The sequence below is a fragment of the Pseudopipra pipra genome, chromosome 14, assembly GCF_036250125.1.
Source record: "Pseudopipra pipra isolate bDixPip1 chromosome 14, bDixPip1.hap1, whole genome shotgun sequence".
Lineage (NCBI taxonomy): Eukaryota > Metazoa > Chordata > Aves > Passeriformes > Pipridae > Pseudopipra > Pseudopipra pipra.
In genome coordinates, this window is record NC_087562.1 from 15464465 (window position 1) to 15487433 (window position 22969).

The window sequence follows — 22969 nt, forward strand, 5'->3', positions numbered from 1 at the left end:
AATAGAGACCCTAATTTCATAACATACTTGAAACCTTTACCAACCATGGCTTCCACCATGTGTATGGTCAGCTGAAGGGAACCTCAAAAGAATAAATCTATACACGTGGAATACATCCATACATGTGGAATGCATCTACACATGCTCTCCTAATGTTTGATTTGCCTGCAGTGCCTCCATTGGGATGAAATTTGTTCCTGATTTCTCACTCCCCTGCAGAAAAAAATTATATTTCTTACCCACACCAAACGGATCACGTGATTTAACAGAAATCTCGGAATTTCCCACCCCTTCGCTTCCCCGGATGCACACTCACATTCAGTTCTCTACCAGAACCCTACCTGAAAGCCATTTTCCCAGACATAGACAGGAGTGTGGAGGAGATCTGTTCATCTCCCAGCTGTCCTCCTTTTTGGGCTGGCCTCCCTGGGTGGGTCAGGGCTTCCTTCTCAGGGGAGCACCCAGGGAAGGTCTCCATGTCACCTGCACAAAGAAGAGAAGAAGCAAAGGGTTACTTCTACCACCTTCCCACAGGAAAGGGTCCCTGACTGCAAAATCCCACAGCAACTGTGGGTCAACACCAATCTGCATTGCCTTTGGCTTGGCCCTCACCGACATAAACACATAGCAACGTACACATTTATTATTAAAAAGTTTCAATGTGAAACAGTCCTTCAACAGATGCCTGGGAGAGGAGGATAAGAGAAAAAACAGGAGTCACATGTTTGTCCCTTTCCCCCGTGAACTATCCAATGGAGCTGAGCTGCACAGGATGAGTCTCTGCAGAGAGTGGGGCTGCATGAGGGGCCAGGGGGTATCACAGCCCAACACTGTCACAGGGGCACTTGCATACTGAGCACCTCTCCTGCCTTGAAGAGCACTGCTTCGTTTAGCACTGCTTTGTTTAGCCTCTCAAAAAACCTGGCAGGGTTTTCAGGGCTCAGCTCCTTCTGTGGGTTGTGGCAAGTCTTGGGGCACTATGTTCTGTAGAGAAATAGGGTAAAATACCTGTATGAAGAATCACATCCCCATGGGCAGGGCTTCCAATAAATATCCCAGTTTGTTTAAGGATAATTTTCTTTAAAGATAATTTGGATGTCTGTATACCATGTCTCAGTGCACTACTTAAGTGTGGGTGTTGGTCCAATGCTCTTCACTGGGGATTCATATGTTTGCTTCCTGTTGGTTCCAAGTCAAAATCCTGCATATTCTCAAAAAACACACTTGATTTGAGGTAAGTTTTATTTTTGGACCTACTCAGTCCGGAAAATTAAAACTTAGTGAGAAAGACCTTTTCTGGAAGAAAAAATATGTTCCATAAAAGAAGAAAAACACTGCATGGCTCTAATTTTTAAAAAAAATGACCCATGAGGAATCTAGTTTAAAATATGAAAATATAATATGAAGTTTAAAAGATAATTATGAGGCAGTAAAATAGAAAACCACCAAAAAAATTTAAAGGGAATGTAAACTATATATGGCACAGTGCAATGGATGGACTGTCAGCAGTATTTCTTTGTGTGTGTATCTTTTGTATTGCAGTGAACTGTGCAACAGCAAGATTTGAATATTCTGAATCTGCCATCTCCCTCTTCTGTCAATCAGATCCTTCCAATTTTGAACATGCCAGAATGAACTATGTTGACTTCTTTGGCACAAGAAAGTGAATCCAGTGAAATTCATATATTCAATGGTTTCATGAAAATGAGAAAAGTCTGTCTATTTGCTAGAACAGCTTTGGGCTAGTTTTGAATGGCTGCATTTCATCTCTGCATTTTCCCTCCCCACAACTGTTATGATGTGAAAAGTGCCCAAGGCCAGGGGCTTGTAGGCCCAAGTCCACTGAAATTAATTGTAATTGGGAAAAAAGGCCTTTTGCCTAAGCCAGTCATATTATACTTTCCCATCTGACCACTTCTTTTCCATTGATGTATATAGTTTTCTCTACCAAATCATTTCTTTTTTTGCAAGTGAAGCTAATTTAATGCCACCCAAAAATATATCAGACAGCTTCTGGCACCTATTCCTGTCTCAGAAGCGTTCTAAATGCTCAGGTATACATAAAGTTCTGCAGCACACAATTGCTCTTGCTTCTGCAAAGTTTCTGCTTTAATAATAGCAAGAGACAAGTTTAAATCCTTCTCTTTTGGATAGAATAGAGTGGATATTTTCCTACTGCAGCTGTGCCACCTCCTCCTCCTTCTCCTGCACCAAGGTGTGACTGTGTGCAGGTTGCAGAGGGCAGAAGACTCCTGCAATTCCAGCCATTTTCCCTTGCATTCTGTCTTCTGCTGTTGTCATGAGACTAACAAAAGAAAAGTGGAGTTACCACTGCACAACTACATGTTCACACTCTAAATTTAAGCTTACCAAAAGTTTTCTGATGGCTGGATTAACTGGGTTTGCATTTGTCCTGTTAAGAACTAAAAAAACTCAGCTCCATTTTTAAAAAGTCCTAATGCTGAGCTCAGATTTGCTGAACTAAATGCTAAATTGCCCCAACTAAATGCAGTCTCACAGATACTTCATCCTTCCCAAAACAGATTATCCTGGAAACAGTAAGGCCTTGATTTGATAAACCCAGAGTTAGGAGAAACTTTTTGAACTGTTGCGGTTGAGGCTGGCAATAAAACTTAAAATTTCTAGTTTTGGTCACTGATTGTTTTTTCATTTGTCAAGGTGATTTTTAAAGTCTTAAGACTTTATAAGAATTGAGATGTAAGTGGTGTCAAGTCCAGTCTATATCTCCAAAACAGACTTGGGTGTTGCAGGAAGTGGGGAGAGTGATTCAAGAGGTCTCATGTTTCTTTATGGGCCAATATGACCAAGCATGGTATGAAGGGAGGAACTTTATTGCTAATGGAGTAAGCCTTCAGATAAGATGTAAACCAGAGTTCCTGGCCGTTTTCTCTGTGCAGCAGCCTTCTGGACACTTTCCAGCTCTTCTCTGCCTACCTACGCTTCCAACTGCCTAAGATAGTGTTTATTTTCTGCTCTGAACTCTATAGTAGCCTTCTTATTCACTATTAAAAGAGCAGCTGCATGTTAGTGGTGGGTGAAGAGAGCTTCTACCTCTCAAAGGCTGTTATTAGACTTAGTTAATGCAATTTATAAACACAATTTAAGCCCTCTTTTAAGAGAAAGAAATGCAGGGGAAAAGGGCAAAGTGAACAACTTGAGTGACACACACTGGAAACATTTTGTTCAAACAGATATGGGTTCTGCCCTCCTTTACAACTTGCCTTGAGCATCTGCATCATAGTACAGAGTGGCTGAGAATCCTTATTAAAATGGTAGCATTGGTGCCCAGTTTGCATTGGTCAGTGTACAGATCAAGGTGAAGGTAACCACCACAAGACCCCTGTCACAGGCAGTGGCTCTCACCCTGCCCTTTGCAGCAGGAAAACATCCAGTCCAAGGCAGCTGCAACCACCTCCTCTTCCCTCTCCGGCAAACTTTCAAGCAGAGTGACACCTGAGAGAGGCTCAGACCTAAATCTGTATGCAGATATTTTTCCTGGACTCTATTTCTAAACCAAACCTTGCCTGGATGTCTCAGACTCTATTCCAAATTTGGCAGTTAGGCACACTCTAGTTTAAATTAGGGGCTTAATCTTAGATTTCCCATGTTTCTCTCTCCTTATCTACTGCAAAATACTCCAATAAGAGAAGAAAAACTCCCAGAAACCGTTCTCTTTGCACAGATGAGGAACAGCATATCATAAGCTGGTTCTTTGAATACTGAAGTATATGATTATATATTTCACTGTCAACTAAAACCCCAGGAATAGGAAAATATGACTGTGAAAATACTGCCTGTAATGAGAGGACTTGGTTGTCACATTTGGTAAGATATAATTTATCTTTTATCTGGTATTAGTGAATAATATCACTTTGCCATTCACTGTAGTGTGTTTTCCTTAGAAATCCACACAAACTTTCCTTAATATTAAATCCTAGTTAAAGAAAGCTGTCTTTCCTGGATGTCATATGCTTCCAATAATATATGGAATCTCCTCTCAGTTCCACTGGCTTTTCTTTCCTGAAATCTGCAGAATTCTCCAAAAAATATCTCTACCTGATTCCATCCCAATGAAGCTATGTTGACTTATGCCAGCAAAAGACCTCAGTTCATCTGTTTTCTCTTGTTCCATTACCTTCCCGTATTTCCGAAAGGGCTATTTCTTTGTCTGGGTTATTTGTCCCCCAGCCAGAAGGTGCTGCCTTATAAAGGGGTGGTGTTTGTACATCAAACTCGGTGCTGGATGATTTCTTTCTTTATCTGCAGCCATAACATCCTCTTGTTCACACAGAAATAAAAAACCACAAAGGGTATGGATTATGCGATGCATTTCCCGCAGAATTTAATAATCATAGTAAAACACTGGCATATATTGCTGTCTGCTTACAAATCTGTGTTTTCTGTAGGAATTACAGCTTATTATTTAAGTCACCTGAATAACCTGCTTTATACATCTGAACAACATAATAAACCAACTCGTCCTGACTAGATGAATATCCTCTAGTGAACTTAACACATGTGGTCCAGATTCTGCTCTACATTTCACTAATGCCAGTCTCAAATGCATCCCTATTTACAAATGGAATCAAATGAGGCATGAATGATTCTCCTAAACTCAACAAACCTGGACGCTCACAAAAACCCTCACAGTGAGCTGTGCTTGGTTTTGTTTCAGGAACAATCTTTCCCCATTCACCATCACCAGGGTGACACCTTTCCCAAGCGAGCACATCTTCACACCCTCCCACCTATAGCCAGAAAATGTCACTGCAGCAATTGTTTTCCAGGGAAAGGAGCATTCCCATGTATTTCTAACTGTCTTCCAGTGCAGTTTAACAGCTGGAAGAAAGATACAGAGCCAGAGAAAGGGTTTATCCTCTGTTACTGCACTTCATGTCTTTTTCCACTAACTTTGAGTGGGAAAATGGCACTCCCATGAATGCTGAGTTATCCTCTTATAACCAGAACATGCAGTGTAGTGTCCTGTACAGCAGGCTCTGATCCTTGTCTTTGGCCCACGATTTATTTAAACAGAAATAATTGCATATTCAACACTTTAAGAACCGTGGACAACTGCAAGCTGACAATTACTAGACAAACCTGTTTTGGGTAGGTACTGGTTAAGTCTCAGTTCCTGTCAGCTGGGGAGGATGTTTGAATTACCTGATTGGAAAATAAAGGCATTTGAAAAAAATGGTACTTTTCCTTTCCTCTGTTTCTTTTAGAAACGAAACAAAACAAGGAAACTCGAACATTTGACAATCTACAGATTTCTTTTTATAAAACAAATAATAAAAATGAAGCGTTTTAGCTTTGTGAAGATGATTACCAAGAAACTCCAACAATGCTGAGCAGTTATGTACTCGTTGAAAACCTGCATTCCTATTATAAAGCTCTTCCCACAGAAGCCTCTAAATTAAAATTATTTTTGAAGCCTAGCCTAGAACATCAAAAACAACTCAGAGTTCAAGTGCACAGTATGATTCCCATTGGGAAAAGGGACTCATTTACAAATGCTGAGTGATTTTTCTGACAGTAGAAAAGACATTTATTTTCGTAGAAGAAGAGTGGTCCAATTCTAAAGCATGGACTATTAGTATGTGGTTGTGGGTGACTCGTTGAAAAAATTATTGATCTTCATTGAGAATAAGTCAAATATTAGTTTTATTTTCACAGCTCCACATACCCTCAGCAGAGTCTAAGCTGTGCTGAATTGTGCTGCCTTGTTGGTACATCGAAGGGGTCTGTGTGAGGGGACAGTTCTCCCTGTGCACTGTGGCAGTGTGCAGGTACTGTGAGAGGCTGTACAGCATCCCCTGCAACCCAGGGTGATCAAAGGCTTCCTCTCCATTCCAGAGTGGGAGCCTAAACAATGAACTTAAACCAGGGCCAGAGAAACAGCAGAACAGTTTAAGGCCACACTTCAGTTTCCTTTTCACGCATTGCAATTAACAGATAATGGCAAGCTGCCCACTTAGAAAGGTAGATCATTAATATATTTTGAATAGCTAAGAGCTTTGTTGTAGTTGATATTGTTATTATTGTTGTTGTTAATATTATTATTATTTTTGCATTTTCTCTTAAGATTTTTATTAGCTTAATGATATTTTCCAAAAATGACTTTGATTCTCTTAATGGCTCTTAAAAAAAAAAAAAAAATCTAGCTAATATTTAGACATTCCCCAGTTTTCCCCAAATACACATTGACAAAGTGTTTCTAAATATCCTGAGAATTGTCTAAATAGATTTTGCAAAATTCCCATAACCTTTCACTAACCACCAAGCCCATGTTATCTAAAGAGGCTTCCAGGGAGGTGTTTGTAGGTAATTACCCAAGAATTAATCATAGGATTAACATAAAAGGCAAAGTATAATAAATAACCAAGTTCTTACATATGCAAATCATTGTGAGGTATGTTACCAATTTTCATAGAGGGGACACTGTCAAAAATGCAATTTCATCTATCCAATTAGCAGGTTTTGCTGCCTTATAAATCTGTCACTGCTTTCTTTGCACCAAACAGCTGCTTATGCAAGTGACTGTGTGAAACTCTATTAAAAACCACAGGTCTGTAAAAACGGGGTTTCGAAAAAATAAATTCCCAGTAAAGCTGTATTAGGTCTGGAAGGCTGTGGCCAAGAAGCAGTTAAAATTATCAGGAAGGGAATTCCATCATGCTATTAATGTCCTGCAATTCAGCTGTGACTGTGTTCTGTTCACTTGGTTTTCCTCTTCAAGTGCTGTTCTGTTTTTAAAGCTGCTTTGAAGGAATGCTCTCCAGTGGACTGCCGCCTGTCACTGCTCCCTGTCATGTGTCCGATAATTAAAATCTGACTGATTTACTGACTGGCATCAACCATCACAGCTCAAGAGTTAGAAGATGTTCATCCTTCCCAAGGCTAAATTTACTTGGTGAAAAGGGGCCGCTTGCTTCCAGCCTGAGCTGTCATTCAGCTGCCGTGGAAACCATAAAGATAGCTAACAGAGCCCCAGCCAGCAGTCTTTAGTTTATTTTATTCTAATATTTATTGCCACCCAGAAAATGAACATAATACAGACAAGTTAGTGAGAGCACTGCACCAGTGATTTGTGAGGCTGGTGTGGAGTGAGAGCAAAACAGTCCTGCAGTATTAAAATAAAATAGAACAGTGGTGTTTCCCAAAAGTATGGCAGGGCTGTAGCTGTGTTTATTTTAACCCTAATGGGGTGCAATTTATTATTACATTTTAAGTAGATGCACTCTTGGAGAAGGCTGGCTGGGTTGGGTTTTTTTCCTTTTTTTCCTGAGTGCACACTGCTCAGGAAATACAAAAAAAAAAAAAAAGGAAAAAAGAAAGGAAAGGAATATCATGTCATCTTGTGTGAATGATCTAGCAGTATTAATGGAGCCTCCAGGATCTATTGAAAGCAGCAACTTCAATAGCTCAGGGTCATGGTATCAGTACTTGTGATGGAACAAGCTATTTACAAAAGATTTAAACTCTAGGGAAGACGTCTCCTCCAGGCTCCCTGGCTTATTCTCCTTAGCCTTTAGGGTCACATCCTGCTCCTCGAGCTCCTGTTAGTTTCTCTGTTATCGTAGGTTGGATGTGACAGTTGCCAGCAATCTTTAGCTCTGACCCTCCACAACACAGTGTCACCCCCATCCCAAGCACAGCACAGCAGCACTGCTTCCCAGTTTCCAACCTTTTTTTTTCCTTTTTAGTGCACCACTCTCTTTTTTTCTGTTCCCTCAGCTACAGTATTTGTCATTTTCTCCACATAAATAAAGCAAACCTTAAATATATACTGTCTGGTAAGAAACTCAAATACCTTTCCAGCATGAACAAGATTAATCACATGTAATATTTACAGTACTAAACAAAACAATTATAACATCATATATACTCAGTTGAACAAACACACTGTCAGTTCTTTTTGAAAACATACAGTAAAAATCAAATGAAAATCCATATCAGAGTAAAGGAACTTATCTTCAATTTCTACTCCTCTTAAGCTATTTTTGAGATCAAAATTCACCCTCTCCAAAAGACATCAAGGCCTGATTTACACTGTTTTTCTGCTGTGCTGATACAGCTGGAGGGACAAGCATTGCACCAGAAGCAGAGGCAAGTAAAATTACAAAGAGGCATCCAAGAAAGTCAGGTTTGCTCACTTACCTCTATAGCCCTAGGGGTTTTTGCTTCTGCAATTATCATAAACACAAAGAGACAAAGTCTTGAGTGTGCACTGACACAGCCCTTGTTTTTGAAGGCCTGGACCATGGTCTGGCTTTTAGAGGGCCCAACAGCATTCTTAGAGAGAGATGAGTCTGTCTACCAAAGAGTTAACAAGCTGGGGACTCAGCCCTGCAAATAATTTCTTAGGTGAGCCTTAGTCATGCAAAAAGTGCTATTGACCTTAATGGCCATACTCATATACTTAAGATTCATGCCAATAAGTGTCTGCAGGGTCAGGTTCTTGAAACCAAACCCCAAAACATGTCCATAAGCTCCCCTCAGAGAGTCTTCATAAAGCAATACCCTAAATTTTACAGTATCCAATCGGATGTCCTAGATAAACTGAGCTACTATTGAAGAAGACAATAATGCAGTGTTTTCTATAGGAACACGTGGGATGATTCCTGTGCATGCTCAAAGATACTCCTTTGCTGGGGGTGCAGTTGGGGAAGGAGAATGTGTAGATATTCAGTACCTGCCTATGCAGAAAAGCCAAAGAACAAACACAAATTTTTACTAATCACCCAAGTGCTGACACATCCCTGGCCACAATACAGGATTTTTTTCTGATCAGCCATAGATCTGATGTGCTGTAACAGACTGTAAAGGGAATTCAGAATTACTCATAACCAACAACTTCATCATTCACTCTCAAAAGTATTTCATCTTCCCTTGTCTCCTTGCTTTCAGGAATTTCTCTCAACCTGATATTTCTTAATCGGAACTTATTTTTTACAGGTCATCAATTTGATTTCTCAGTGTCTTAGTGCTTTGTATTCTCATTTGGAACAGCAATCAGTTGTGCCTATCAATCTTTAGCATCTTATATTCAATTTTCATGCAGCTGTTTACAGCATGGAGCAAAAAACTTTCTGCTGAAAGGAAGTTTAACAGCAAATCTCAGACATCTTTAAAAAATGCAGTGGTTTATAAAGGGAAAGGATGCATTAAAAAATGAAACTCAACACGCCACAAAAGTAACAAAACTATGGAAACACCTAAGAATAGTAGAACTGTCTGCCATCTTGGAGCACCCACAAGGCCAAATATTTTCATAGTGCAGAGATCACTGCAGACTCTGAACATAAGCTGTGGTTAGCTCACTCTTATTTTAGGAAGTATAACTGTAAATAATGGTATTTGGACACAAACCTCTGTAGCTTTTCCAGCTACACTAGTCGTCCTTATGGCCTGTTGTGGTAGGGAATTTCAGAGGCTGGGGACACACTGGGTGAAGAAAGATATCCTCTCATTTGTTTTAAATTAATTTTAGTGAATGACAGGTTGTTGCTGTATTAGAACTGAACATGAAAAGGAAGAACTGATTGGTTTTCACTATGTATTCACAGCATTAAATACCTCAGTCAAGTTTCTTTGCATTTTTCTTCTTTCCAAATGCCCTTTTTTCCTGAAATCTGTAATACAGGAGGATGGAAATTGGTTTCTAGTATGATTAATGCTGAGCAAAACTTTCAGCTCAATGCTAGACAAAGATCACCTGGTTTTGATATAATGCCTCTTTCTCTTTTCTCTCACTCCCTCTTCCCCTCTTCCTCTTGGGATGCACAAAGCATTTCAACCAGTCCTACTGCAGATCTAGATCCCTCACCTTGTGTTCCTCAAACACCACCTCCACACTGAAGTGATTTCAGGAGTTGCTGCTCTCTACCTTTTCACCTCTAAGCATCCTCTGAAAAGGAAAGCCTTTTTCACTCTCACTTCCAAAATGTTTGGCAAGTTGGATGACCCCATTCATATCTCCAATGTCACTTTGATCGTGAGGGGGTGACAGAGTATTTCAGCAAACATGAAATGTGATGCTCTTACAGTCAATAGGGTCTTCAAGGGAGCTTTTTGCAAGTACACCTGAGCTTGTTAGAAACCAGGACAAGAAAAATGATCATCCCAGCTTTAGTCTAAGGTCCGACTACACTTTAACATAAACAAAGTTGGAAAATTACTTGAACTTCATCCTGGCAAAGTATGATCTCTTCAAAAGCCACCCTCAGGCCCCACTCTGGAAGCAACTAACACACAGCCAGGGCTGTTCTTGTCCCTGTCCTCTCCCTGCCCACCCCCCTGGGGTGGCAGACTATTGCCCCTCAGAGCCACCTCTGGCACCAGAGACTGGAGACACAGACCCCAGGGTGCGCTGACGATCCAGAGCTCAGGAAGACAGGAGCAAGCAAATCCCCTCACTTCATCAAAAAGTCAAAAAATGGAGGTTTTGCAAAGTCATTTTGAAACCTCCAAGATTTTTCACAGGCTTTGAAATCTGAGTGAGTGAGCTTTGTTTGATGGGAAAAGTGGCAAAGCAGCTTCCTTCATGCACAAGAACCACAGGAAGGCAAAGAGGAAAATATTGCCCTCCTACCTTTTCCCTGCTATCCCACAGTACGTTATCCTTCTGGCTGCTGCCATCAGGCCTGGCTCTACACTGCCATGGCCATGCCAACACCCCTGAGATGGCCTTCATCTTGGGTGTACTGAGGGGTAGAAGACTCCACACTAATTGTGCCTTAATCTTTCTCCTTTACTGCCACATAAAATTAATTAATTGAATTAGAAACTGCGACAAGGTAATAATAAATAAAAGTCAGTATCAGAAGGGAAGATTTTTAAACCTGTTTAAATGCCTGATTTGAACAAAGCACCTAAACAGTTTTAAAATGTGACCCATAATGTGTTTCACCCCAAAGGATATAAGCAGGATATTGAAGATTATTCATATATAGGAAATATTCAATTCATCATCCAAATGCACCCACTTCTGCAGTGAAATATAGCAGATACTTAACAGCACCCAGCAATTCGATATGCATTGAAGGTGGGGTGTGGAGGAAAAATAGAACAGTATCCAGATGAAATTGCAGATGTCAGGAATGGAATTCACCAACTGGGAGGAGACGAGCAAAAAGGGAGATTACTATTTTTATGTAAAATAAATCAGTCTGCTAATCGGGCTGGGATTTTGCTGCTGGGAGTTAAGGAGGGCAAGAGGAGAACCGTAATTTTTAGAGCTGCCACTTTAAACTACAGCCCGTCTTGCTTCAACACTGCTTTGATGCAGCATCAGAGAGGGAGCATCTTGAAGTGCTGTAATGTCAGGGCTCAAACAGGCATACTTTAAAGTAACAGGAAGTAAATTAAGCCAATTAAACCATCTTAATGCTTTGACTTTTTTAGAGTGCTTGCTTACCAAGCAGATTTTTCTCAGCTTTCACAGCAATGATCATTACCTACATTTCAGGAGGTAACTGTTTCCCAGCTTTTTAGGCTCACACCTAAAACTTTGGGTTATCCCTTTGCTTTCAAGCACAGAGTTTGTACATATAACTTGGAGTTCAGCACTCTGCACACCTTTGTTGGGATTTCTTATGTCTGGAGAGAGCTGGAGTAATGAAAAAATCTGTAAAAATCCCTGCCAGGCTCCCCTGCTGGGATTCATGCCCAGACAGGGAGAACCACCCTCTAGACTCTATAGCTGCCAGGGTGCAGTGTTGCCTGGGCCAGGACACAGTGCCCAGAGCCCCTGTGCCCTGCAGCATTTTAGTGACCTGCTGGATGCTCCATAGGGGCTGTTCCAAGTCCATCAGGTCTTTCCTTCTTGTCCAGAGCCTCTCAGCACAAGGTGGGGCCATCATAGCCTGTCTGTTTGCAAACTTCCCCTCCCTCCAGCTTTGAACCCAGCAGCCTGACCAGGAGACCGAGATGACCCCCATGTTCTGACATTCCTGAATGCTGCTTTGAAGATAAAGGTCCACTTCTGGTGGAGATAACGGTCTGAAGCAAAGACTTAGCAGGCACCCACTGTACTGGGAAGTGAACCCAGAAAGTGGTGGAAGAAGAACTGAAAGATTTGAACATTCAGCTTTTGCAGATGACACACCAGCTTGTCCCCTCACACCACCTTGGCTTGGGTATACCCTGGTAAATCTAAAGGTCTTGAAGTCTTTTCACATCACTAAAAGAGCAGGTCTTATACCTTAAGTTTAGCAAAAAGTCTTACTGCTTTTAACCTTGATTTTTATAGTTCTTCACTCACCTTTTCTCAGCGCTTGCTGAGCTCTCACATGGTGAGCCTTTATCAAGATCTTTACTAAAACCCAGTGTAGGTCACCACACAGCTCATTAAATAAAGGGACATACTCTGCATGTCAATTAAGAGATTAAATTATGGAACAAAGCAGAGGGAGAACTAAAATTTAAGATCCCCTTGTATTTTCTGGCAAGTCATCTGTCAACTGAAGGAGGTATCCCACTAGCTGAAGCTTGTGAAGAGCCTGACATAGCCATAACCGTGAATATCTCAAATCATCATGTCAACTGAGGTTACTGTGAAGTTGAAATTGTACTGGCAGTGGAGTTCTCTATTGTCATGATTCCTATAGAGATAGAAAGATGAGGAGGGAGAGAGAAAAAGTGGTATAAAAGTTTACCAGCCCAAGTTTAGGTAAGTTCTGTTATTTGTGAATAGCAAATACTACACACACATATCCTAAATGCCAATAAAATATACATACCAGAACTTCATGGGGCTATTCATACATATAGTATGTTTTGTACTGGCAATTATCTTACAGAAATTATTTAAAAATATTATAGTGGAAAATTAAGAGAAAAAAATTATTCAGATAGAGTTTAAGCATGCTGCTGAATTAACTGATCCAGCTGGACTTTTCTTTTGGACTTCCAAGTCCTTTGGATACCAAAAACTCTGTGTGTATGTGTGCATGTGCGTATACAGGCAGAACTGTTTGTGTGCCTTGGCAGCAATGCAGAGCTCAGCATCTATCCCACATACCATCCCAGCCAGGTTGAAGACAGTGTTCCCTTGCTTTTGCAAAGTTTCTCTCAGAGCACACCCTGCACAATACCAAAACACTGGGCCTGATGTGAGGAGCAACAGGGGTGCTCTGCTTCCAGAAGCATTCTTTACTCAGAGGGTGGTGAGGCACTGGAGCGGGTTGCCCAGAGAGGTTGGATGTCTCATCCCTGGAAGTGTTCAAGCCCAGGTTGGATGGGGCCCTGAGCAACATGATCTAGTGGAAAGTGTCTCTACCCATGGCAGGGGGCTTAGAACCACATGATCTTTAAGGTCCCTTCCAACCCAAACCAGTCTGTGATTCTATAAACAGAGCCACGTCTATGGGAGCAAAGCCCAATCCATATTTTTCCCTGTAGACAACCTTATCCAACACTGTAGAAGTACATTGAAACAGTTTCACCACACAGAAAAATATACAAGTTTTTTTTTTGTTTGGTTTTTTTTTATATCAGAATGAAGAGGTGTTCCTCTTTTCTCATCTCACATGTGGGCTACAGTGCCATATTCAAGCTGGTTCTCTGTCTCGTGTTGAGTGAAACCACTTTTCTGTAGTGAACCAGCTTCTACAGACGTCACTGCTAATATTCATACAATGGCTGCACCCACCCTACAAGCCAGACAGACAAAAGTCAGTGTCTCTCTAAAATTTATAAAGCTGACTTAGTCCATTGCTGTGCCCACACTTGCAGCTGAGTGTTAGCTGGGACACTGAATGCACTGTAATAAATTCCAGTGTAATTCTGGCTTACAGTCGAACATGACTGTGTCTGACCATGGAGATTATTCCAAACTCCTCACAGGTCTGAGCTGGGAGGCTGCATGCAGGAGGTGCTGGGTCTGCAGTGAGAGACCCCCTATGTGCCAGCTTTGCAGTGGTCAGCATTACAGCATTACATCTCCTTCAAATCTAGCTCTTAGCAACCACAATAGAGCTCACTCTCTATATAAACACTGATCTTCAAATGTGACTACAGTTACATAGTCCTTGAATGGGACTGGAGAATTATAAAGAATAAAAAAAATAAATCAGTCCTCACATTCATTAGACTAAAAACTTTGGGGGTCTCACACAAAGATCATCTTCTAAGTCTACAGGCACCATGGGGATGGGAAGGACACAGTGTGGATCTGGAGAGATGGGAGGGGAGTTAGAACATGAAGTCATTTGTGAAAGCTCATCCCTGCTGCTTCAGGTCTGACTGTCACGCAGCCCTCACAACAATGACATGTTTGGATGTTTTCAAACAAGCAGGAAAGGCTGCTTCATTTGGATAGTACCAGCAGACCAGCCTGACTTCTGAGAAGCAGAGAGATGAGGCTGGGAAGCAGCCCAGCTTCCCAGTCTTACCAAAGTTCAGCATAACTGTGGTTCTTGCAGGGCAAGGACCAAACAGGACCCTTCATCAAGAAGAAAAGCCCATTACCAGGCCCATGCTGAAGATTTCTATACAAATAAATTCACCTCCCTCACATCTCTCTTAACATCATCACCCACCCTACTATGAGTTGTCCAGTTGATTGGAAACAGCAGGGTTTGGAGTTAATTAGAAGCCAGAATTGTTGTGTCTGTACCAGAACTGGATCAGCAGCCAGAAAGTCGATCACAGTTACACACAAACTGTGATTTATCCCATTGTGCCAGAGTTACTCTGTGGCTGTCACATGTCACTGTGTGAGATGACATGTCACATCATTGTCATGGTGACATGTCACCACATTACTGTGAAGCTATCATGGACATACAGTTAAAAGCTCTTACTACAACTGTTTCCACTTAGGTATTTAGTTTCTTAAGGATTACTGACTGTGATGTAGAAATTCCTATCAATCATAATGTCAGCTCTACAGAAATTAAGCTACTTTTAGATGAGGATTTTGAAACAAATGTAATAACACAGAATAGTGCCTATTTCTCAAAATGTGGGTTACATCCATCAGGGCAATAGCACAAAAGAATAGGTGGAGAAAAGGGAGGGTTCTTTCTATTGTTTTCCAGAGATCTCACAAGAAAAAAAAAGACAAATCCAGCTGAGAATAAAAACAATCTTGAAAACATACAATTAGTACTGCAATTGCAGAAATGTCTTTCTAAGTTTGAAGAGAGTCTCAAAAAGAAGATACAGAGCCATTCATCTACATTAGGGTGCATGGAACAAGATTCCAAAAACTTTGATGGCTTTCCTGCTTACAGTGTAAGCACACTGTGGCTAATTCCCAACCTCCAGTAGTTACTACAAAGCAGCTGGTAAACTCAAACCCTCAGCTGTCACAGGCACACTGTCTGTCTTGCCCAAACACTTCATGGAAAACCTCTCTGAGATTTTTCTCCACAAAGATTTAAAGCCAGATACATCTGCAGCTGTGTATTATCTTGCTGTAAAAATACACCTTTTTTTACAAGTGAAGACAAAATGAGGGGAAAGGATAATTTTGCTAATGGAGAAAGTCTGAAGAGAAAACCAAAGCAAGATGGGAGAACATATTTTTGTATATACATAAGTGCATGTGTGTGTGTGTGTGTGAATATTTATGCATATGTTTCCTTATTTGACAACATAAAAAACTATAGCTATCTGTTAATTTTCCTGCTCCTAACTGGGGACTTGGCTAAGGAAGCAATAGTAACCAGGAGGCAAAGAAGAGGTACCTTGTTCTCCTGGAACTAGGAACACTCACATGGAATTCTCTGTCCCAGAGGAGGAGAAAGAAGAATTGTTATTTTCATTCAAAATATATCAGCATCTCGGTTTGTCCGATACTGTCGTCTGTGCACAGTTGTTGTGGCTATTGGCACTTCTTGATCTTTAACTTGCAGTAATCCTACAATGGAAGGGTCTTCTGAGAGGCCAGGAAGGGCAGACAATTGCTTGGACTCCTCTTCAATCACCGAGGCTATACCAAAAGCCCACCGGTACCCTTTCGGGTCCTTGAAGTATCCTCTCCTTAAGTAGTCCATACCAAGGATGCTAGGGGCTTCTGGCCCCGTCACAATGGGACGCTTTTCCCATTGGTCTCCCGTCAAGCTCATGTCTGCCTCTACCACTGACAATTCTTGAGACCCTCCGGTCACTCCAGAAATAGTAACAGTCTCGGTACTCTTATACTCCGAAGGCATTACAGTACACTGGGCTCCAGTATCTATCAAGGCCTGGTATCTCTGAGGATCCGATGTGCCAGGCCATCGAACCCACACAGCCCAGTAAACTCGGTTATCTTCTTGGTCCCTCTCCTTCTCCTGGCAGAAGGCAGGGCCCCTCTACTGGTCTTGATCAGAGCATTCGTCGTCAGAGTTTGACTTTGACTTCTTAGACTTTTTACCGTTGTCGAAGCGGACCTCCATCTTCTCGTGTTTCGGCGATCGCAGTTTCTTTTCTAAGAAATCTCCGTCTACTACATAGACAACTTTCTTGTCAGTCTTCTTTCGCTTCAGCTCCCTCACTCTAGCTTCAAGCTTAAAAGTGGGTTCACCATCCCACTTCTTCATGTTTTCTCCTTTACTACGAAGGTATGCCCATAGTTGGTTACGTGGCCAACGCTTAGAGTTCTCTTTCCTTTGACTTGTGAATGACAGGGACCGTGAGCGAGATCGAGACCAGGATCGAGGTCTAGGCCGAGGTCGTCTTTGTCGGTCCCGCCATGATCTTCCCATTGGCCTTTCCTGGTAATCTCTATACCTTCTGTCCTCTCTTTCTCTAAGGTCGTCCTCATATCTGGAATATTCATAATCTCTCTCCATTCTTTCCCTATCATAGGGGTGTCGGTATAGAGGGTCGAAGGGGTCTTCCAGATTTTCCTCTATGCTCCTCATCCAAGCACACATGGTGTCCACACTTGGTTCATCCATCTTTGGATGATATGCGGTTATCAAGCAATACCTATATGGTTTAGGGGCACCTTGAATTACCTTCTTCCACATTGGTTGTGTGCAAGGAACATTCTCGGGAACTTGGATGTCATAATATTCTGGATCAGAGTAGACAATTTCCTGCATGGCCAATTCCCGCAGGTATTGGATGCCTTCTTCCGCAGTCCTCCACCTTCTCGAAGAACTCTTGAGGGACTCCTTAAACGGGTATTTCGCCCTCACAGCATGAAGAATTCGGAGCCAAAGACTGGATGCCGTTTTCTCCCTTCCCATTTCTTGTTCTATCTTAGGGTCTCGGGCAATGGATCCCAGTTGTCGTGCTTCATCACCTTCAATTATGTGACTATCAGCTCCCTTGTCCCAGCATCGCACCAGCCAGGCGAGGATTTGTTCACCAGGCAAGCGCATATAATCTCTCCGTAAATCTCTAAGCTCTCTTGTGGTCAGTGATTGTATAATTTCGCTTTCTCGCATTATTTCTTGTCCATCTCTCCCACGTAGAATCTTTTCTACCTCCCTCTTTACTCTTCCGCTCTTACGTGGAACCGCTCCTGCCTCCTCCCTGTATCTCTCACGTGGAGATGGAGACTGGGCATGCCATGGGGATAAGCTTCTATGTTGTTCATGGCGTGGAGATGGACTTCTACGCCGTTCATACCGTGGGGACGGACTCCTACGTCGTTCACGCCGCGGAGATGAACTTCTACGTCGTTCACGCCGTGGAGATGGACTTCTACGTCGTTCACGCCGTGGAGATGGACTTCTACGTCGTTCACGCCGTGGAGATGGACTTCTACGTCGTTCACGATACCCAGCCGGTGGAGGTAGCGAGTAGTCTCTCGGGTGCCAAGATAAGGGCTTCTTCCAATCATCCACACCTCCAAGAGAAGGTTGGGTCTGGAGGGGTAGAGATAATTCCCCCTCCAATTGAGGGGGATGCTTTGGCTCCTTCTTTGCGTCCTTTGTAACACTGAATTTGTAGTCAGGATATAAATCATCAAGCGACAATATACCACCGGCCATTTGTGCTGTTGCTTTCTTTTCTCTTGGTGCTGTTCTGTATTCCTTTGGGCGTGCCCCTAGTTCTTTTGGACGTGCTCCTTCCCGTGTAGCCGTTTCTTCCTCTCTGGTAGCTGCTTCTTCTCTTCCAATCGCTCCTTCCTCAGTCACAACCACTTCTTCCTCTCTCGCAGTCGCGCCTTCATCACTTGCTGTTGCTCCTTCTCCCATTGCTGCCGCTCCTTCGTTCACTACATCCTCTGTTCCTTCTTCTTCTTCTTCTCTTTCTTCTGTGCGTTCTGGTTGCGGAGATGGGTCCGTAAGTTCCTCGATCTCCCTTACCCACGTCTTCTTCTTCTTTATAGGGGCAATGATGATCTTCCGGTTCTTAGCTTGAGTCCCGGTTCTAGTGGACTTAGTAGAAATGTCATTGACTTCAAGTTGTGTTTGGACCCCAACTTCTGTGGACCTAATAGGGACATCACTGGTTTCAAGTGGCGTGGTTTGGGTCTCTGTGTCGACCTTAGCCCTCTGAAGGTGGTCTATGGCAGCTCGATAAGCATTAGCCAGGCCCCAGCACAAAGCGGAGAATTGCATATTCGGATCTTTATAGGAAAAACACCCTTCTGCCAAACAGTGGGCCATCTCACCAGAATCAAACATTTGTTCTGGTGTGAACTCCCAATTAATGGGGGGTGACACACGTCCTACTAATCTACCGAAATCTCCCCAAGCTCCATGCCACCCGGGGACTGGCCTGTCTGCAGCCCTTTCCAAAGTTCCAGCGAATCCCTTTGAGGTGTGATCTTTCCTACAAGAGGGAGAGCAACGGAACCCCATTCTTCCAAGTTTAAGGAGCACTTCCAGTACCTTTATCAATGACAGTACTGTTGCAATAAGATTTATATAGTAATTAGAGCCGATTTTAACCATGGGGATCTCCTTTACCAAACCTTCGATGTCAAAATTAAAGGATGGAAGCAATTCGTTCCATCCATCCTCAAGGTCTGGACGTCTCCCTATAGAGTAGCCTAACACAGGTGTAAAGACGGCTAGAATTATAAGACAAATTAATGAAATAGCCATTGCTTTTTGTTATTATTTCTTCTTGATCCCAAAACAAACTTTTGTTTTATATAAACAAAGTTTCCTTGGCTGTTTTCCCAGACTCTGGCAGTGTTCCCAGACCTGTTCCCAAAACAATAGATTGGCTTGCAAAACAACACCGAGCTTAGCTGTCTTCCTAGAAAATGTTTATCAAAACAAGCCAAACTTAACCAAAATATCCCACTTCTGACACCAAAAATGTTGTACAAGTTTCGAGCTGGCTTCCTGCCAAGTCCCCCGAAACTTGACAACAAGGACCCGCCTCCCAGAGAGGGAAGAGAAGAAAAACCAAGCAGCCAAAGCTATAGCAAAAAATATGTATATATATATATATGTATATTTATATATATAAGACAGATACACGAAAGGGGAATACCACACACCGGGGGGGGGAAGGGGGGGGGGGGGGAGGAGGAAAAAAAAAGGAGAAGGACAAAAAGGGGCAAGGACCGAACAAGTCAAACAGCCAGTCGAAGGCAAACTAGCAAGAATCTCACCACTTCCCTTCGAACAGGCAGGATGGCCAGACACGGTCCTTGGCTCTCCCCTCACGCGTGGCAGATAACGGCAGTCACTGTAGGCCTCGGCTCCAGATAAGCCCGACCGAAACAGGGACCCACCGTTCTCGAACCTCGCCGGAGAGGAAAGAGGGCGAACTCTCTTATCAATGCCTTATTTATACCCTGGGTTACGTAAAGGAATAGCATGGAATACTTCCTTGGTCACCTTCCTAGTTCCTTCCTGGTTACAAGCTGGTTTCCAGGAAGGCCTAGACTGAAACCATCACATTCTGTTTGCTAATCAAAGTGGGATTTGCTTCTGCAAATTTGGAAAGAAAAGGAAAAAATAATATTGAGAGCTGTCATTTTAATGAACAGCCTTTGGTGGGATTGCACAAGGTAAAAGTCAGAATAAAATTTAGCCCAGATGTTTAGTTGGAACAAGAAACTTAGTCTTAATGTCATGTTTTTCACATTTTCTATTGTGAAATCTTAACATAATTTAAAATTAAAAGGTTGTAGAAATGTTTGCAGTTCTTTAATAGAGTTGTAAGCAACATAAAAAAAGCTAAATTCACCTTAGCATCTCCCAATACTACTCACAAAACTGAGCTCATCTTCTGTAAATTCTGCCTGCCAAAGACTTATATGACTCTGTACTACACTGCAGTGTTTTACCTCCACACAGAGATGAAGTCTGAAATTTTTTGTACACAAAAAAAAAGAGCATTTTGGCATAAACAGTGTGATCAAGACAGTTTCCATCCTCATCACTGAATCTTGATGGTTTTCTTGAACTTAGATGTAACAGTTCCCCACACACAGGATATTGTGTGTGATACAGGCGGTTTTGACTTGAAAGCTCACTCCCACCAAATGTCTGTATTTCTGTGTGAGCCAAGAAAGACCTAAACTCAACTATAACATATTTCCAAGAAAAAGTCTTTGCTGTTATTCTCTCAGGCACAATTTGTTTCCTAACCAGTGATGCTATTTAATCAAAACTCACACTAGTCTTCCTAAAAGCATTTAAAAAACAAAACAAGAAAGAAGCATTTCTGTTCCATAGCTTAGTTCTTAATCATCTAATCAAATTTGATAAATTTTCCACTCTCTCTCTCTCCTAAAATGAATTCTTGGCAGCCTTCAGTGAAATAAAAAAAAAAAAAAAAAGTTCATGTAGAAGTTCAAAGCAGCAATTTATGTTTCTGATAATTTTAAATTAATTCCTAATCTATGAAGCATAAAGAAACTATGCTTGAGATGCAGCCCACATCCAACCATATGGCTTAAGGAGACAGTCTCTGTGATGTGTGGCTGCAGATCTTTCTGTCCCTGGCATACACACCTGAAGTTCATGCCCCCTAATGTAATTGGACAGTTTTGTTTGTGAAAATGGCCTGTTCTGCCAAATGCTGAAGTCCTTGCTTTGACAGATATATCACTTTTCCAATGTGAGTGTATTTTGAGGAGAGCTGACACATGATCAAGTTCTCTTTAATATCCTTCAACAAACCTGACAGTTGTCCAGCAGGGTCTTGTGCCTCATCCAACTGTCAGCTCCTGCGGAGGCATTATGGGAAAGCTGACTGAGGAAAACAGCAGTAAAGAGGAAAAAAGTGATTTATGCTTCTCTGTGTACTCAGCTTAGTATCAAAAACAAATACTTCAGCTCATATGTGTTTTAGTAGGCCTACATGGACAAAGCCTCCTTAGGCTCTGGTAATACAGGAGAACAACCTATTTATGTTGTATCTTTATTTTAGGGATTTATAGCATGTGTCGTTATAAAACATCCTAAATTTCACATGCATAGGTATGATCCTTTCCAAAGAGCTGCCTTTTAAGTACCAATAACTGCATGTTTTTTTTAACTCTTTCAGGTGCCTCAGTTTCATGCAGATTTTTCATGCAGGGTCTTTCATTTACGAGACAAGAGTTCTCATGGAAAAATAAAAAATTATACTTTACAGTAGTTTACTGCTTACATGTGCCACCAGTGAGAAAGTCTCTGTTTCAAGAAAGGTCTGACACTGTAAGCTTAGAATATCCTCTTCAAATTGTTATTTAGGCCAGATGTTGTCATTTTGTCACCTTAAAATTTCGTTATCCTGCAGGAAGGTAGAGTCTGATTGCAGTCATTTTGTGTTACTTACTGAAGTGCAGCTTGCAACAAGAAGGAATTGAACTGGACCAAGATAATAGCATGAAGTCCCATCATCTCCCCAGTGAAAGTGGCATTTGTACCCTCAGACTGCAGCTGTTTTCTTTGTCTGAAAACTCCCTCAGCCCGTCTTTGGCCATATGTTGCTGAAGGACTGAAACAGTTCCTAATGCTCCACTCCCTGCAGTGAGTCTCTTTGGTCTGCAGCCCTGTGCCAAAATGGTCCACCCTGACTGTGGGGGGCTCTCTGTGAGCCCAGGAACCAGTATCAGGTTTAGGCACGTGGGATTGCAGCCACAGCTCTGCGCCTGCACAGGGTCAAACCCCACGTGGAGAGTCCAGAGCAGGCACCCCCAGGCTGGAGGGGCTGGGACCTGGAGTCAGCAGCTGTGCTGTAAATCAAGCTCACAGTGCTGGTCACCCTTGCACTGCTGAAAATCCCGCATGTGAACAACGTTGGAGATGTGCAAGTCCTGAGGTTCTACATAAAAATGACAGAAAGATCCCATCAGACGGGAAGACAAGTGTTATTGAAACAGTCGTAGAAGAGTTGGTCTGAACTAGAGTAGTGGAGAATGACCATGTTATCTCTGTTATTCCAGTGCCCCTTTAAATATAGTGCTGAGGTGACTGCCTACTTAGCCTACGGTGAAGGCCACACTTGTCTGCGGTGAAGTCCCATAATCTTAGTTTATTGCATTGCATGTATTGTATTTGCTCAAGCTGCTGCCTGAGGGGGTGCTTGTGGGAAATGTATAGCTTTCTGCTCCCCCCTTCTCTCCCAGACTATTTAGGCTGACATTTATCAATAAATTGCACATATTGTTATACATTTTTCTGTCGGAGCAGTGCTACAGGATTATGTGATGAGCACATTTTATCAATCTAGTAACACTTCTTTTTTTTTTTTGGTTTTTTTTTTTTTATTTCTGTACAAAGATTTTTGCTGCAGAAGTGACTGGAATGTCATAGCTCCAGCATGACCTGATTGCTAAGTCAAACCAGAGACTCAGATAGTTTTCACCGCAGCCCCCAGTTCAGGAAACATTTTTGGGGAAGGCTGTTTCTGGCTGCTCTCCCTTCCCCAGGTCTGTGGACGGCAGGACTGTGTTAGAAATGCAGCACGGCCCTTTGCTCCCCACAAAGCCCATAAATCTCCCACAATCAGGCGATTCCTACATTCTGTATGTTACATTTTTCCCCCTATGGTCTAAGCTGCTAAAAGCCACTGCCCTGACCTCCTGCTAACTTTTTTGTTTGTTTTA

General features: G+C 42.1%; 1 long non-coding RNA gene across 1 annotated transcript in view; it reads right to left on the reverse strand.

Moving 5' to 3' along the window:
• Positions 1-21907, reverse strand: part of LOC135422187 (uncharacterized) — a 35323-nt gene extending 13416 nt beyond the window's left edge. Inside the window, exons 1-2 of the long non-coding RNA XR_010434356.1 lie at positions 21697-21907; positions 342-483 (exon numbers count right to left, since the gene is read on the reverse strand). This is a non-coding gene — a long non-coding RNA (uncharacterized LOC135422187). The remainder of the gene's footprint in view (positions 1-341; positions 484-21696) is intronic.
• Between the last annotated feature and the right edge of the window lie 1062 nt (positions 21908-22969).